The sequence below is a fragment of the Thermobia domestica genome, chromosome 17 (assembly GCF_964235325.1).
Source record: "Thermobia domestica chromosome 17, izTheDome1.hap1.1, whole genome shotgun sequence".
Lineage (NCBI taxonomy): Eukaryota > Metazoa > Arthropoda > Insecta > Zygentoma > Lepismatidae > Thermobia > Thermobia domestica.
In genome coordinates this window covers 56,308,506-56,324,933 of record NC_137470.1, presented here as the reverse complement: position 1 = coordinate 56,324,933, position 16,428 = coordinate 56,308,506, and positions in this window count along the sequence as shown.

Sequence of the window (16,428 nt, the reverse complement as noted above, 5' to 3'; positions counted from 1 at the left end):
GTATGTGGAAATACTTTACCAAATATCAAACATACAATTACATCAAAGTATTGCCTTTACTTGTAAAAGCATACAATGAAAGTCGGCATTCCAGTATTAAAATGGCACCTGCAAACGTTTCTCAGGACAATTTACTGGAGGTGTGGCATAACTTATACGACAAAAAGCTACAACGTTCAAAACAAGATACGGATTTGTCTGTTGGTGATACTGTTCGTATAAGTAAAACAAAACGTATCTTTGACAAGGGTTACCTCGAGAACTGGACTTGGGAAATATTCAGAGTAAAAGCCATTGTACCAAGAAACCCACCAGTGTATCGACTAGAGGATTTAAATCATCAACTCATCGATGGTGTTTTCTACACAGAAGAATTACAACCAGTACCGCTCCCTTCGACGTTCCTCATCGATAAAATATTACGTACAAGAACAAAAGGTCGCAGAAAGGAGTATCTCGTCCAGTGGAAAGGATATCCTTCCTCATTCAATTCGTGGATCCCTGCAACTTCATTGAAGAAGAAGAAGAATGGAACCTGATCAAGATTTTTACGTTACACTTCCCAGTAATAGTTCCATGGATTATTTTCCAGAAAATACATTGACTTCATATATTACGAAATTACAACGACGTGTAGAGTTTCGCCAGAAATGGGATGTGGCAATTGTAGAGATTCATTATCCACATTCTTTGCTGAACATTAACAGTGAAAACAATAAAATATATTACAAATCATCAAGTAGTAATGATCAGGAACGGCGGAAGGTTGTAACGATCCCTGTTCGCTATTATAACAATATACGGAATCTTATTCATGCAATTAATATACATCATAAAGAAACCAATTTATTTATATCCCATGATGCAACTAATAATATATGTCTCATAAGACATCCCAATAAGGAAATCCATACTTCTGTACAAATCTCACCAAGTGTTAGTTTAATGCTTGGATTTGAACCAAAAGTGATTTAAAAGATATGCAAAAGGGACAATATACACCGGATGTACGATTAGGTTTACCATCACAAATGTACGTCTACTGTGACATTATTGAATCTGTCATTGTTGGAGATACAATGGTACCCTTGCTACGAATTGTCAACATGGATCCTGTGAATCATACTTTTGGAAGTCATGCAGTACAAATCTTTAATCCTGCACATTATGTTAAGGTGGAAAAAATGAATTTTGAGCAAATACAAATCGATATAAGGGATAGCACAGGTCATCGGATGCCATTCACCTTTGGAACGGTGTGTACAAAACTACATTTCCGTCGTCGTCGTCATGACTGATCCGTATTTGCAATACTACCAAAAACAAGCGTTGTCCGGTATCGGCAACGTCTATGTGGGAAGTCCCTATCAAGCAGGACATGGCATTGGAAGTTTCCTTGGTGGCTTATTTCGTTCAGTGTTACCACTTGTGAAGCAAGGCGCTAAAACTGTGGGAAAAGAATTATTAAAATCAGGTGCCAATATGATTAATGACGTTGTGATCTCGAATCAACCGCTGGAAGAATCGTTTCATCAACGTATGCAAGAGGCCAAATCAAATTTACAAGAAAAAGCTAAAAATAAGTTGAAAACTATGCTGGGAAGTGGATATCATAAACGAAAATGGGATGACTGCTCTCAGTTTGAGGTTGACCTTCCAACGATCAACAACACCATCAATCCTACGAAGAGACGTAAATTATCACATAAGAAGAAGAAGAGATCATTGGCATCGTCACCAGATATTTTTGATTAATTCAACGATGGCTTTCTTACATCATCAATCCTGTGAATGTGTAAAAAGTGAATTGGACATTTTTTTCAACATTACCCACGCAAACCAGTGTTCTGGACAATCGTATTGTTGGCTACAAACCAATTAGTTCAATAGCTGAAAATTCACCAATAGAATTTGTAGTGAGTGATAGCAGTGATGAATATATTGATTTGCCACAAACCTTATTGTACATCCAAGCACAAATTGTGAAACCAGATGGTTCCTCCTTCACCAATACGGATAAAGCAATAATTGCACCTGTCAATGATTTTCTAAATGCTATGTTTAGTGAAGTACAAATCTACTTGAACAATAAACTGATCTCATTTCCGGCACATAATCATCCATATCGTTCGTACCTGGAAAAACTGCTCAATTATAGTGATGGAGCTAAAAATACACATTTACAAACAGCAATCTGGTTTCAAGATACGGCTGGTCATATGAACACAACCACAAGTGAGAACAAAGGATTTCAACAACGCTATGAACTGACAAAACAAAGTATGAAATTCGATATGATTGGACATCATCATTGTGACATTTTTAATCAAGATAAATTTTTAATTCATGGAGTGGAATTACGTGTGAAACTTATTCCTGCAAAACCAAACTTTTGTCTCATGGCCGGTGAAAGTGGTGTCAGTGCAAAAATCAATATTCTAGATGCATCGTTGCAGGTGAAAAAAGTCAACATTAGCCCTAGTGTCGAATTGGCACACACTAAACTTTTACAATCTACACCGGCAAAGTATCCTCTGACAAGGGTTCAAATGAAATCATTTACCATCCCGAAGGATATACAATCCAAAACTATTGATAACCTGTTTATGGGAACATTGCCAAATCGTATTATTGTAGGATTTACATCGAATGAAGCATCCAGTGGAACTATTACCACCAATCCATTTGAATTTCAACATCTAAACATTAATTTCTTTACATTGTACGTGGATGGAAAAGCTGTACCTTCAAAACCGTTGCAACCCAACTTTGAAGAAAATCTCTACATTTCATCGTACCACATATTGTTCTCAGGTTCTGGCATACATTTTACCAATACTGGAAATACAATTTCAAGAGCCGACTACAAGAATGGATATACACTGTTTGTATTTGACCTAACTCCCGATTCTTCTGCTGGAGATTGTCACTATTGGAATTTACAACGACATGGAGCCATCCGATTGGAAGTTCATTTCCAAGAGAAATTAGCAGAACCTGCAAACTGTATTGTGTATGGAGAGTTTTCCTCACTCCTAGAGATCGACCACCAGCGGAACATTATCCTGGACTTTTAAATTACAAGGTACATATACGTTATGTATCATTTCCATTCACGATGTTGAATACATTACAATTAGCTAGTGCTTTAAACGGTAGTCCATTATTCAGAAATCATTTTACCGGGGTATTTGCAAGCGATGAGTTACCCTCACGGATTTCTCTTCCTCTGGCAATCATTGTAAATACAGATCCATCTACAAAACTAGGAAGCCATTGGATTGCAATTTATATTGATAATCGCGGTGTTGGAGAATATTTTGACAGCTATGGCCTTCCTCCTTATGTACCACAACATGTTGCATTCTTAAAACTTCATTGTATGTACTATAAATATAATAATAGCCAAATGCAAAGTCTTGGTTCATCCGTATGTGGCTATTATGCTTATTTTTATTTGTGCTGTAAAGCCCAAGGAAAATCTCTGCGTGAAATTCAATATTTGTTCACAACAGTACCCACGGTTAATGATCGTAGACTGCTGCAATATACCTTCCAGATAATTTTATCATATTTATCATTGCAAATGTATTGTTTTATCATCATCTATTTCTATACTAATCATCTTTTTCCTCGTTCTTTTTACAGAATTCACAATACGAAGTTTTGCGAACGGGTGCTATGCTGCAAAACATGGAAACAAATCATTACAATCAAGAAGAGGAGGCGGTCTAATGAAGAAACCCAGCTCAATATACAAACATTGTCAATAAGAAAGAAAAAGAAGAAACCAGAAATATGAATAAAATACAATTTATGCTGACCTATGTGTTTTTATTGTTCATTCCACATACAACGTTATCAGATTCTCCTAAAGAACTGTGCGATATAAGACGAGAACCCTGTGCAAAGTTTCCATCTAATTCCTAGAGAACATTGACCAGGGACCTCGTCGCGCATCAAAACCAAATCATCGATCACGTGACCGTACTACACCCGAGGGGTTATCCCAAATTGAAAGGGGATACCCGTCCATACCTTATCAAATAGGATACATTGAGTCAATAACCAAACACGTGGTTGTACTAAAAAAAAAAATTTGGCAATAGGACCACCGAAACATATTGCAGTCCTGCACTATGCTTAAATTCGACAATTTCAGTGTACCCCTTGCCAAATTTTAAGAAGGGTGCAACAATATACCCATGTCTTATGATAGGAAATAGATCCCTGTAATCATATAAGGTAATAGGATCTCATCCAAGGGGATAAAATGGACCAAAAAACCAAATACGTGGTACAACATATTTCTTACATTTATATTTTTGGCAATTTTGTACCCCAAAAAGGGAACGAGGTGGACCATCCAAATTTATCATGATACATATTGAGGTCCTGTACTATAATACCAAATGTTTAAATTGGGCAATTTCCAAAATTTAAGGGGTGGGCCAAGGTACTCCTCCCGGGGTGCACCAATGTACCCATGTCTTATGATAGGTAATGGACCCCTATACATGACCATATAACTATATAAGGTAATAGGACCTCATCAAAGGGGGATAAAATGGACCAAAAACCAAACACGTGGTACAACGTATTGCTTACGTTTACATTTTTGGCAATTTTGTACTCCTAAAAGGGAACGAGGTGGACCACCCAAATTTACCATAATACATATTAGGGTCCTATACTATAATACCCAATGTTTAAATTGGGCAATTTCCAAAAATTAAGGGGTGGGCCAAGGTACCCCTCCCAAATTTTTCAAGGGGTGCATTAATATACCCATGTCTTATGATAGGTAATGAACCCCTGTATACGTCCATATAACCATATAGGGTAATAATACCTCATCAAAGGGGATAAATTAGGTCAAAAACCCCCGAAATTTGACTTTTTGGCAATTTTTTACCCATGAAAGGGAACGACATAGACACCCAGTACTGATAGAGGTACATACTATGGTCCTAGGCTACCACACCAAATTTTTAGATTTGGCAATTTCCAAAATTTAAGGGGGGTGGTCCTATGTACCCCTGCCAAAATTTAGGGGGTGGGCCATGGTACCCCTGCCAAAATTTAGAGGGGGTGGTCCTAAGTACCCCTTGGTCATTGACCCCGGGCCAAGGTCATTGACCTTTGACCTATGACGTCATAAAGGTCGGGGTCAAAGTCCAAAGTTAGGCCAAGTGGGGCAATTACTACTGACCTGGCTCAGTGGGTCGAAAGTGACGCCACACATCAACTAGATTATACTCGTATGTGTCTACTATTCGCTGGAGTTCAGGAGAGAAGTTAAAGTTGGGAGTCTGGTCAATAGGTTGTAAAACGAAATTAAAATCTCCACCTGAAATACAAGGGTTGGCACCATTAAATAAAGCCTGCGCAAGATCAGTGTTGAAGAAATCCTGTCTCTCTCGCCTTTTGTGAGACCCAGATGGCACGTAAATATTGCATAATTTGATGCGGTCAAGCATTCCAATGGAGATTCGTTCATTTGGGTGATCATTAACGGCTTTAAATTCTAGATCATTACGGTAGGTGATAGCTGTTCCTAGCCCATTCTCCGTAAAACGAGAATAGCATGTATGATGTGAAAGATAACTATACTCTTGAAGGGCTACTTGTTGAGCGAACAACACATCAATGTCTGCTTTGTATATAAAGTCTCTTAATGCTTCTTGTTTAACAGGAGAAGTAAATCCATTTAAGTTAATGGTGGCAAAACTAAAACTATACATAAAGATAATCATAAACAAAAATAGAGTGAAGCGAAATGTTAAACACTGCATAAATGGCTGCTATATAGACCACAATAGAACAAGGAAAATAATTATAAGTCGTCCCCAACGGGGATACCAGCTTTCAACTTTTTCAAAGTGGCCCGGGTTCGGGCACCTGAAACTTGGGTAACATCGGAAGTACGGCTTCCTTCAGAATTTTTCGAAACTCCACTAACAGTTGTCTATAGTTTGGAAAGCTTACGTTTTTCGTATACAGGACCACTGAGATCAGATTCACTATCAGAGTCACTGGTAAGGGTTTGTACATTCCTATCGAGAGTGATGTTTGAGTCTGCTCTCAAGTGCACGGCAGATTGATTATCATGGTCCATGGGAGCACTCGGAACAACTTTTATATCCTGAACTGACGGTTGGTCACCTACTTGAGCAAGATGTCCTTCCTGGATAATTTCCTGGGCCTTGGGATCAGAATTAGTTGAGGGTACTGCAGTAGGTTCCGAAGGAGCAAGAACTTGCGGGTCAGAAGAACGAACTCCTTCCATAGGTGAGTCGGGGAGAATGTCTGGATCGAGGGATGTTTCAACTGCTGGAACATCTTGACTTGCAGCACCAGGGCGAGCAGAAGTAAGCAGAGGAAATTCCGTGTAGTTATCAGTATGTAAAGCATCTTTTTCGTGTGGAAGATTATGAGGTATACGGAGCGGTGGCGGTTGGAAGCTTCTAACTTGCGGATAAACTTTGAGTTTCGGGAACTATTTTGCGGGGGCGCTCTTGAACAAAATGTTCCTGTGAATTGCACAACGCGCAAGTATGGATTTGTCCTGAGTAACTACAAAATAGCCTTAAACCACACACTTTAATAAATGAAAAAATATTTTGTTTAACCTTCATCTTAATTAATTTACGTCCAGTACGGGTGACATACACGTGGTTCGCAGAATACTGTTCGTTTATGATTGACTGTATTTCACCATAATGAGAAAAAACCCGAGCTAACTGTTGGTTATTAAGTTCCATGGGGCACAAAGATACTTTAACGACTGTAAAGCTGTTGTCAGCAAGATCAATAGGAAGTAACTGTTCCTTGTCACTATCGGTGTATTTGACTTCACCATTAGTTGAAGCGAGAATTCGATCACCAGCACCTTGCTGACTAGTTTAATATACAGTTGTTTCCTTATGTAGTCCAGTTCTATACTATGTATTTGATCAATTGTTAATTTGAATGTGTTTCGTATCCATTCATGGATAAAAATTGAAGTAGGCTTTTGACTTACTTGACCAAAATTAATACGTAAGGTATTCTCACGCAAACAACTCATGATGAATTTTCCGTCGAAACACGACCACAAAAATCACTTCGAAAAGAATATATATATATATATATATATATATATATATATATATATATATATATATATATATATATATATATATGGATATGCAGATCCAAAACACTAACACAAACTTAAGTATCTCATTGAGAATTAACACAGTACACAAACTAATTACGCAACTTGCCCTGGGTTAAAACGCAAACGGTCAGCGTGCGAGAGACGATGTTACTAGCACGAAGTCTCACGAACGTATATGATTGGCACCGCTCATTCCCTGTGTCGTTAGGGATTACGACCACTGTATTGCCAGCTATCACTTCTCTGGGTTGTATACTATGATCACATGTTTCTTGTTTGCTGGAAGAGTTAAACATACATTCTATGTAATACATGAGGTATTTAGACCTACATGCTCATCATATAATGTAATAAAAGAATCATGCTGGGAATAAGAAAAAGAAAAACTTTCCTTGGTCAAAACGGAAACTATTCGCATCAGAAATATTTATCTACGAGGCATGCACAGTAGTATATTTCAGAATAGTTACTGTTTAGTTCAGTAAACGAAGAAAGGGGTATAGAAAAGCTAATATGTCGCGTCAACGAGATCGACCAGAGTTGACAGAGGCGGAAGCAGATGTGTAGTAATACAACAACTTGGTTAAATTGATAATTGGTTCTTTATTCTGTAGTAGATCGTATCACAACTTTACGGGAGAGCAGAGGAAGATTTACTAACACTATCATATAGTAAGCTTTAGTAACACGATCATATAGACACAAATGGATATAACTGTGAGTACTACAACTTGGATTTAACGAATTCCGTTTAGATATTCAGTGATTTGCAGGGTTGTATTAGACACAAAAAGATAAGACACAATATAATTCTTCATACCTCAGCTTCCAGTAGCTAGATACATGTAATTTCTGGTTAGATAATGAAACTGCTGTTGGATTTCAATACATGATGTATTGCAGGATACAAAATGTTTTGCATCACTTGTTTGTTTGTAGACAGCTAAAAGCTTAGTGTTCTGAAAGGTTGTGTATAAACTAGGGATAGCCAATTCCGGAATTATTACTTTCCGGACTCCCGAAAGTAAAACCGGACAAATTCCGTAATACGGAAAATTCGGATTTTAGAATTATTCCGGAATTCGGAAAAATCCTGAATTTAGAAATTTCTGATTTCGTTAACGCTCCGGAATTCGAAAAAATCCGGGTTTTTTGAAATCCGGAGTTTTTCTCAATTCCGGAATTTTCTAAATTCCGGATTCTTTCCGAGTTCCGAAATTCTTCTGAATTCCGGAGTTTAACCGAATTCCATAATTTTCCGAAATCCGGAAAGTGAAAGTTCCGCTTCCGAAAAATGAATTTATTTTGGTTAATATGAATCGTGGCGGAAATAAGTCTTTGACGAGGTAATAGCAACTGCTTTGAAAGAAATAGAGAGTATGAAAATACAGTCTGTCATATTTGTAGTTTCGTGTGGAGAAAAAACAAACTTGTGAACCAGCGGTTTAAGGACGACTCAAGTTATTAATGTAAACTTTGCCGGCATCATAAAAGAAATAGGAAAGACATTTTTAACCGAAGAAATATAATATACAAGTTTGCAAGCGGAGACAAAAAAACTAACGTAACCAGACAAATACGAATCGTTTACCGCGTAGCGATCGCGATTCAGTGGTCAAGGTGCTTGTGCGAATGCACGTTCGAATTATTATTATTATTGTTTTTTTTTTTTTTTTTTTTACTTTAGGATTTTTCATGGCGATTGATCAGCGATAACATACGATTTATTATATTCAGATATTTGAATACTCGGATGTTTCAATACTTGAACTATGAAATCTTAAGGAATAATAATAGTAATAATAATAAACTAATAATAATTATTATTATCTCATAGAAGATTAAAAGATAGGAGTTAATTATCGCTGACGTCATACTATTACAAGCAGAAACTTGACATTTGGAAAGAATATTACGGTTTGGTTTAATGTTGCTCACGAGAAGATGAATTTCTCATCTCGTTCTTAAAACAAATAAAGCAACATGAGAATTAACATTTTACATTCGAGACGGGTCAAAGCTAACTCAAAATTTTCGTCTCTCTTTGGAAATGAGAATAGAGACGAGACGAAAAGTATCGTAAACATTTTCCGTCTTGTCTCGATTCTTGAAATAGTGTATGTCCATTCTTTAACTAGCAATTGCTCTGTAGACGGAATCTCATAGGCTATTTCGTTACATTGTATTTCAGAGCTCATTGAATTATGCTATGTGTAGGTATTTTGTAGCAAAGCTTTTATATTTACCTCTGCATATCCTAAAAATTAGTTTATTATACCATACTGTTGCGTGATATTCAGTTATATTTATTACAGTCATTTTATTTAAAACATATAGTAGAATACTTTCTACATGAAACTTCAATGGAACGTTCTAGTTTAAAATGTTGGTAGTTGCACAGGTGTGTCTTGAAGGTACAGAACCTTTTCCCCGAAATCTCTCCTTTTAAGTAAGTTTTGCCAAATTTCAGGGCAAGTTTAAAACTATTATTATTATTATTATTATTATTATTATTATTATTATTATTATTATTATTATTATTATATCAACACCGTGTATAAACTTTAAAAGAGATACGGATTTATCTGATCAGTAAAAGCTAATTGACCGTCGATCTCAGTCGTCGAGAAGTCTTCTTGAGGCAAGGACATCGGTCACGTTCTGGGTTTGAGTTCCGAAGGGGCAAGTATTCGGGCTCGAGCTAAAAATTGTTAAAAGTTAAAGGCTTTAGCTAAACATGTTCAAAACAGCTGGGACCGAGTTTAGGCTTCTCAACGGCTCGAGCGGCTCGGCTTACAGCTCATTCACTATCAAACCGACCCAAGAATTGAGCCGAGCCAACAGCTTACCCAACCGAGCCTATTTGAGCCATCGGCTTAGTAGAGCTGAGTCGAAACGTGCCGATATACTAGTTTCAACTTAGCTGGCTCGAACCGGTTCACATGAGGAAAGTAGGTGACCCACCCCAACCGAGAAAGTTCGAGCCATCGGCTCAATTGAGCTGAGTCGATGGCTCGTTCCAACTGAGCCGGCTCTTGTCATCGGCTCATCCCAACCGAACCGACTCGAGCTGTTCGCTCAGTTGATACGAGCCGAGCCGTTTGATATCACAACCAGAGTTGGTCTTCTGCTTGGGCTCAAGAATTCGACCTTGCAGGTCTCAGCCTTGATTTTAAGAACTACAGTATATACTTATATTGGTGATTACGACATTTGAGGGTGTCTCGTAATAATAAAAAAAACTTGTCTTCTCGTTATCTAGAAGAGACGAGATACACTAAAATTGCCCCACGAGATGCACGAAAATTACGAGACGAGACGCATCCCTGTAGTGAGCAACACTAAAAGTATTCCGCAGTACTGCTTACAATTCTCATGTCTTTCGATTTCCAGTGTAATCAGGCCATTATTTCGAAACGAGTTAAAACGAGCTGAACGAGTGAGCGAGCCATTATCAAACTGAATTAAACTCGAAACTCGACCTCGAAAACAGCGAGTTGGCTCGGAACTCAACTCAAGAAACTTACTTTTGACTCGACTCGAATTGAACTCGAGTTGAGTCGAATTTTCGCTCGATTCGTGTTCATCCCTATTCGTATTTGTATTTTATGTTTCCACTTCAACAATCTCTACTCTGTTTTCTCCGTTTACCTGCTGTTTCTGGATTTCTCTGTTGGTGTCGTCGTTTATTTACACCATGCACTATTCTTCTTCCCAGCTTGTGACCCGCTTCAATGTCTTATTCAGTGTAGGCTTTTCCTTACCTTACCTTGACTACACATGTGATTGATTTAATTGTCACTTTCCGCGCAGGACCGATGAAAATTTATTATTATTATTATTATTATTATTATTATTATTATTATTATTATTATTATTATTATTATTACTGTATAATACGATATCATTTCTGTAATTTTACTCCATTGTATGTTATTTAGTTTATTAATGGGCACTAAATTGTCTCCAGATCAACGAATAAATCAACTACGGCATGCACTTTGGTGGAAATATCATTACATGAACATGTTTGGAACGCATCAATAATGTTCCTCTAATGATATTTCCACCAAAGTGCATGCCGTAGTTAATTTATTCGTTAATCTGGAGACAATTTAGTGCCCATTAATAAACTAAATAACATACAATGGAGTAAAATTACAGAAATGATATCGTGTTATACAGCAAGTTCAATAGTATAATAATAATAGTAATAATAATAATAATAATAATAATAATAGTAATAATAAATTTTCATCGGTCCTGCGCGAAAAGTGACAATTAAATAAATCACATGTGCCTAAACTGAATAGACATTGAAGCGGTTCACAAGCTGGGAAGAAGAATAGGGCATGGTGTAAATAAACGACGACACCGAAAGAGAAATCCAGAAACAGCAGGTAAACAGAGAAAAAAGTGTAGAAACTGTTGAAATGGAAACATAAAATACAAATACGAATAGGGATGAGCACGAGTTGAGCCAAAAATCGACTCAACTCGAGTTCAATTCGAGTCGAGTCAAAGGTAATTTTCTTGAGTTGAGTTCCGAGCCATGTTGCTGTTTTCGAGGTCAAGTTTCGAGTTGAGTCGGGTTTGATAATGCCTCGCTCGCTCGTTCAGCTCGTTTTAACTTGTTTTAAAATGATGGCCTGATTAGACTGGAAATCGAAAAACATGAGAATTGTAAGCAGTAATGTGGAATACTTTTAGTGTTGCTCACGACAGGGGTGCGTATCGTCTCGTAATTTTCGTGCATCTCGTGGGGCAATTTTAGTGTATCTCGTCTCTTCCAGATAACGAGAAGACAAGTTTTTTTCATTATTACGAGACACCCTCAAATGTCGTAATCACCAATATAAGTATATACTGTAGTTCTTAAAATCAAGGCTGAGACCTGCAAGGTCGAATTCTTGAGCCCAAGCAGAAGACCAACTCGGGTAGTGATATCAACCGGCTCGGCTCGTATCAACTGAGCGAACAGCTCGAGTCAGCTCGGTTGGGATGAGCCGTTAGCTCGGCCCAATTCAGCCGATGGCTCGAGCTTTTTCGGTTGGGATGGGTCACCTACTCGGCTCATGTGAACCCGTTCGAGCCAGCTAAGTTGTAACTAGTCCATCGGCACGTTTCGACTCAGCTGAACTAAGCCGATGGCTCAACTCGGCTCGGTTGGGTGAGCTGTTGGTTCCGCTCACTTCTCGGTTCGACAGTGAATGAGCAGTAAGCCGAGCCGCTCGAGCCGTTGAGGAGCCTAAATTCGGTCCCAGCTTTTTTGAACATGTTTGGCTGAAGCCTATAACTTTTAACAATTTTTGGCTCGAGCCCGAATACTTGCCCCTTCGGAACTCAAACCCAGAACGTGACCAATGTCGTTGCCATCTGAAGATTTCTCGACGACCGAGATCGACAGTCAATTAGCTTTTACTATTCAGATACAATCCGCATATCATTTAAAGATTATACACGGTGTTTATATAATAATAATAATAATAATAATAATAATAATAATAATAATAATAATAATAATAATAATAATAATAATAAGAATTTATACTTGCCCTGAAATTTGGCAAAACTTACTTAAAAGGAGAGATTTCGGGGAAAGGGTTCTGTACCTTCAAGACACACCTCTGCAACTACCAACATTTTAAACTAGAACGTTCTATTGAAGTTTCATGTAGAAAGTATTCTACTGTATGTTTTAAGGAAAATAACTGTAATAAATATAACTGAATATCACGCAACAGTAAGGCATATAATAAACTAATTTTTAGGATATGCAGAGGTAAATATAAAAGCTTTGCTACAAAATACCTACACAGAACATAATTCAATGAGCACTGAAATACAATGTAACGAAATAGCCTACGAGATTCAGTCTACAGAGGAATTGTTACTTAAAGAATGGACATACACTATTTCAAGAATCGAGACAAGACGGGAAATATTTACGATAGTTTTCGTCTCGTCTCAATTCTCATTCTCAATGAGAGACGAAAATTTTGAGTTAGCTTTGACCTGTCAAGAATGTAAAATGTAAATTCTCATGTTATTTTGTTTGTTTTAGAAACGAGATGAGAAATTCCTCTTCTCGTGAGCAAAAACTTTAAACCAAACCGAAATATTATTTCCAATTGTCACGTTTCTGCTTGTAATGGTATGACCTCAGCGATAATTAGTTTCTAGCTTTCAATCTTCTATGAGATAATAATTATTAATATTAGTTTATTATTATTCCTGAAGTTTTGACAGTTCAAGTATTGAAACATCCGAGTATTCAAATATCTGAATATAATAAAACGTATGTTATCGCTGATGAATCGCCATGAAATATCCTAAAGTAAAAAAAAAAAAAACAATAATAATAATAATTCGAACGTGCATTCGCACAAGCACCTTCACCACTGAATCGCGATCGCTACGCGGTAAACGATTCGTCTTTAGTCTGGTTACGTTAGTTTTTTTGTCTCTGCTTGCAAATTTGTATGTTATATTTCTTCGATTCAAAATGTCTTTCGTATTTCATTTATGATGCCGGCAAAGTTTACATTAATAACTTGAGTTGTTCTTAAACCGTTGGTTCACAGGTTTTTTTTTCTCCACACGAAACTACAAATATGACATATTGAACTCTCATACTCTCTATTTCTTTCAAAGCAGTCGCCATTACCTCGTCAAAGACTTATTTCCGCCACGATTCATATTAACCAAAATAAATTCATTTTTCGGAAGCGAATATTTTTTGAAGTGCGTCGCTATTCTGGGTTCTTCAGATGTCTTCAAATTCACACTCTTCTCCTTTAGCCTAGCCATAATCGAGACGTAAAACTCAAAAATTTCATTTCATTTTCAAATTCACACTCCTAAATTTCACGAACAATGTATTCAAATTCATGTTGTCTTGCAAGTTTTCGTTGTGTGCGTTCATATCGGAATTCAATCATGTCTTCAGGATTTCCGTACGTCGCTTGATTACGCCCCGTAGTGTTACAGAACGTACAATCTTGGAAAAAAGATCCGTCATGTTCATATACGTGGTCTTCTGGCATCTCGATAGTACCCATTAATTCGGAATCCTGCAAGAATCACCTCTTTCTGTTGAATCACACGCAAGATTTGCTTGCCTCCCATCTTCTCAATATAGGTCAACAATCAAATTGCAGGAATTGATTGGCCACTCCACCATCGGTAACCATTTGCCGGTAGAATTCCAATTGAACTTTTGTTTCTGCTTTAATTGTCATCAGAAGGGAAGCACATGCTTGACAAAGCACATTGAAACCTTGAATGCAATAGGTGACAATTTCCTTCAGGAAATGAAATGTGTTTTACGATGTGTGTTGTACCATTGTATGAACTTTCTCCTGTCTTTGACGGACATTTCAGTTGGACCATAAAACTTCGTTTCAGGAACTAATTCAATATACATTTGATTTTCCATGGTTTTAAAGAAATGTGGGAAGTAGACCTTGGTTACAAATAAATTAAATGCTTTATCAATTTACTTAAAGCCATAGCTTGACAATTAAGTGAGTCAAGAAATAACCAATTATTTAGTGTCAAACTTAAAATCTTCGTTCCATATAACACGGCAGAAGCTTCCATTGACATTGTTCCACCATGTCCTTTAATATAAACCAGTCATCATAACATTTTGCATAGTGAGCTAAACATACAATCCTAGTGATACTCGGTCGAAGTTTCCGTAAATACAAAAGTAAATCATGAATTCGATTTTGACCCTTAAAAGTGTGTTACCGTTGTCCATAAGTATTGTTGTTTTCAAGCATGTATAACAGATTTGCTCAACCAATAAATTGGGACGTTCACATATACGTTATCATCATTTTACTGTTCTACATAGATTACATGTTGTTCAACACGATCATAGCAATTTTGCATGCATGATCGAGGGCACACCAGGTTTCAAACATTGCTTATCAGGAATCATAAAACACTAATGTGATGCTGGAAAGATCTTCTTACACATATTACGAAACGTTTCATTACAATCGTGAGTGTGTTGTCCTGTATGCTCAAAAGAAGAAACTCAGAAACCGTAAGTGCACTGTCTCGCCATTTTCAAACAGGTTCTCCTTTATGATATTTTGCATTCAAATGACTGTTAAAACATATTTATCTGTAAAATTGACGATTACAGTCACTGCATAACATCAAAGCTTGACTCTTGTCGCATAGATATCCTTGTAAGTATTTAAGACATATTACGGGGTTTTTTTTTTCACATGTGTGTTACGATAATCATACTTTTTGTGGCACACTTCACAGTAGAAACTGGAGGCGAAGAGAGAAGTCAAAGACTGAATGATATTAAGATGTCTAGCTATACAATTTGTGGGAGTACGATTTCCATCATGAAGTCCCTAATACATGATATATTGTCTGGAAAGCTGGTGTAAACGGTAATTTTATACTCTTTAATGTGAGTAGGGAATTGGTGAATTTCATTAACACTAACACCATGGTCTACATTCACTCATGTATCTGTACAAAATCGTCTACTGCTTTCTTCCTGATATATTTTGTTTCTTATTAATAGTGCTTATAACGTTTCATACATACATTTTGTATTTCTTTAACCCAGTGGCAGTTGCAAGTAAGTACGCAAAGAATCTGGAGTCTTGTTTATTTAAGTGTACAATTCCCTTATTGCTTCGTACAGTTCGTCATCCTTTCTTTGTAGTATTCCTTGTCACAGACCACTATAGCCACGTGGAATGTCTACTCTATGAAAATGGACGATAAATAGTCCGTAAAGAAGGAAGGGTTCGAGATCGTTTCTCTGTAATACTCTTTCAAACGACGCACACATCGTCTTCAGTTTCAGATTATGAGCCTGGCGAAAACCCGCCAGAACTGTTTATTTGTATTACGAGGAAATATCACTGATAGATCTGTCATAGCATAATCGCTGACATTTCCCATTAAGTGATAGGGCATAGGTTGGAAACCACTATGTACTCAGTTGATGATATTGTTTCCTACTGGTGATGCATTTAAATGGACTTCTATCACACGAACTTCAATATTGAATCGTCTGTAGTTACGAGCCACTTCATTTAAAACAATAAAACCCGATTCGGCCATGTTAGAAAGAAAAACAAATTAGAGTAATTACGATGAAAACGTAACGGGAAAACATAATAAGGAATTTAACAGCTTTGATGTCTTTTTAAAAAAAGAGAGAAAAAAAGAAAATTACCAAATGAATATACCGAACTAGATATAAACAACATATCATAATTCTT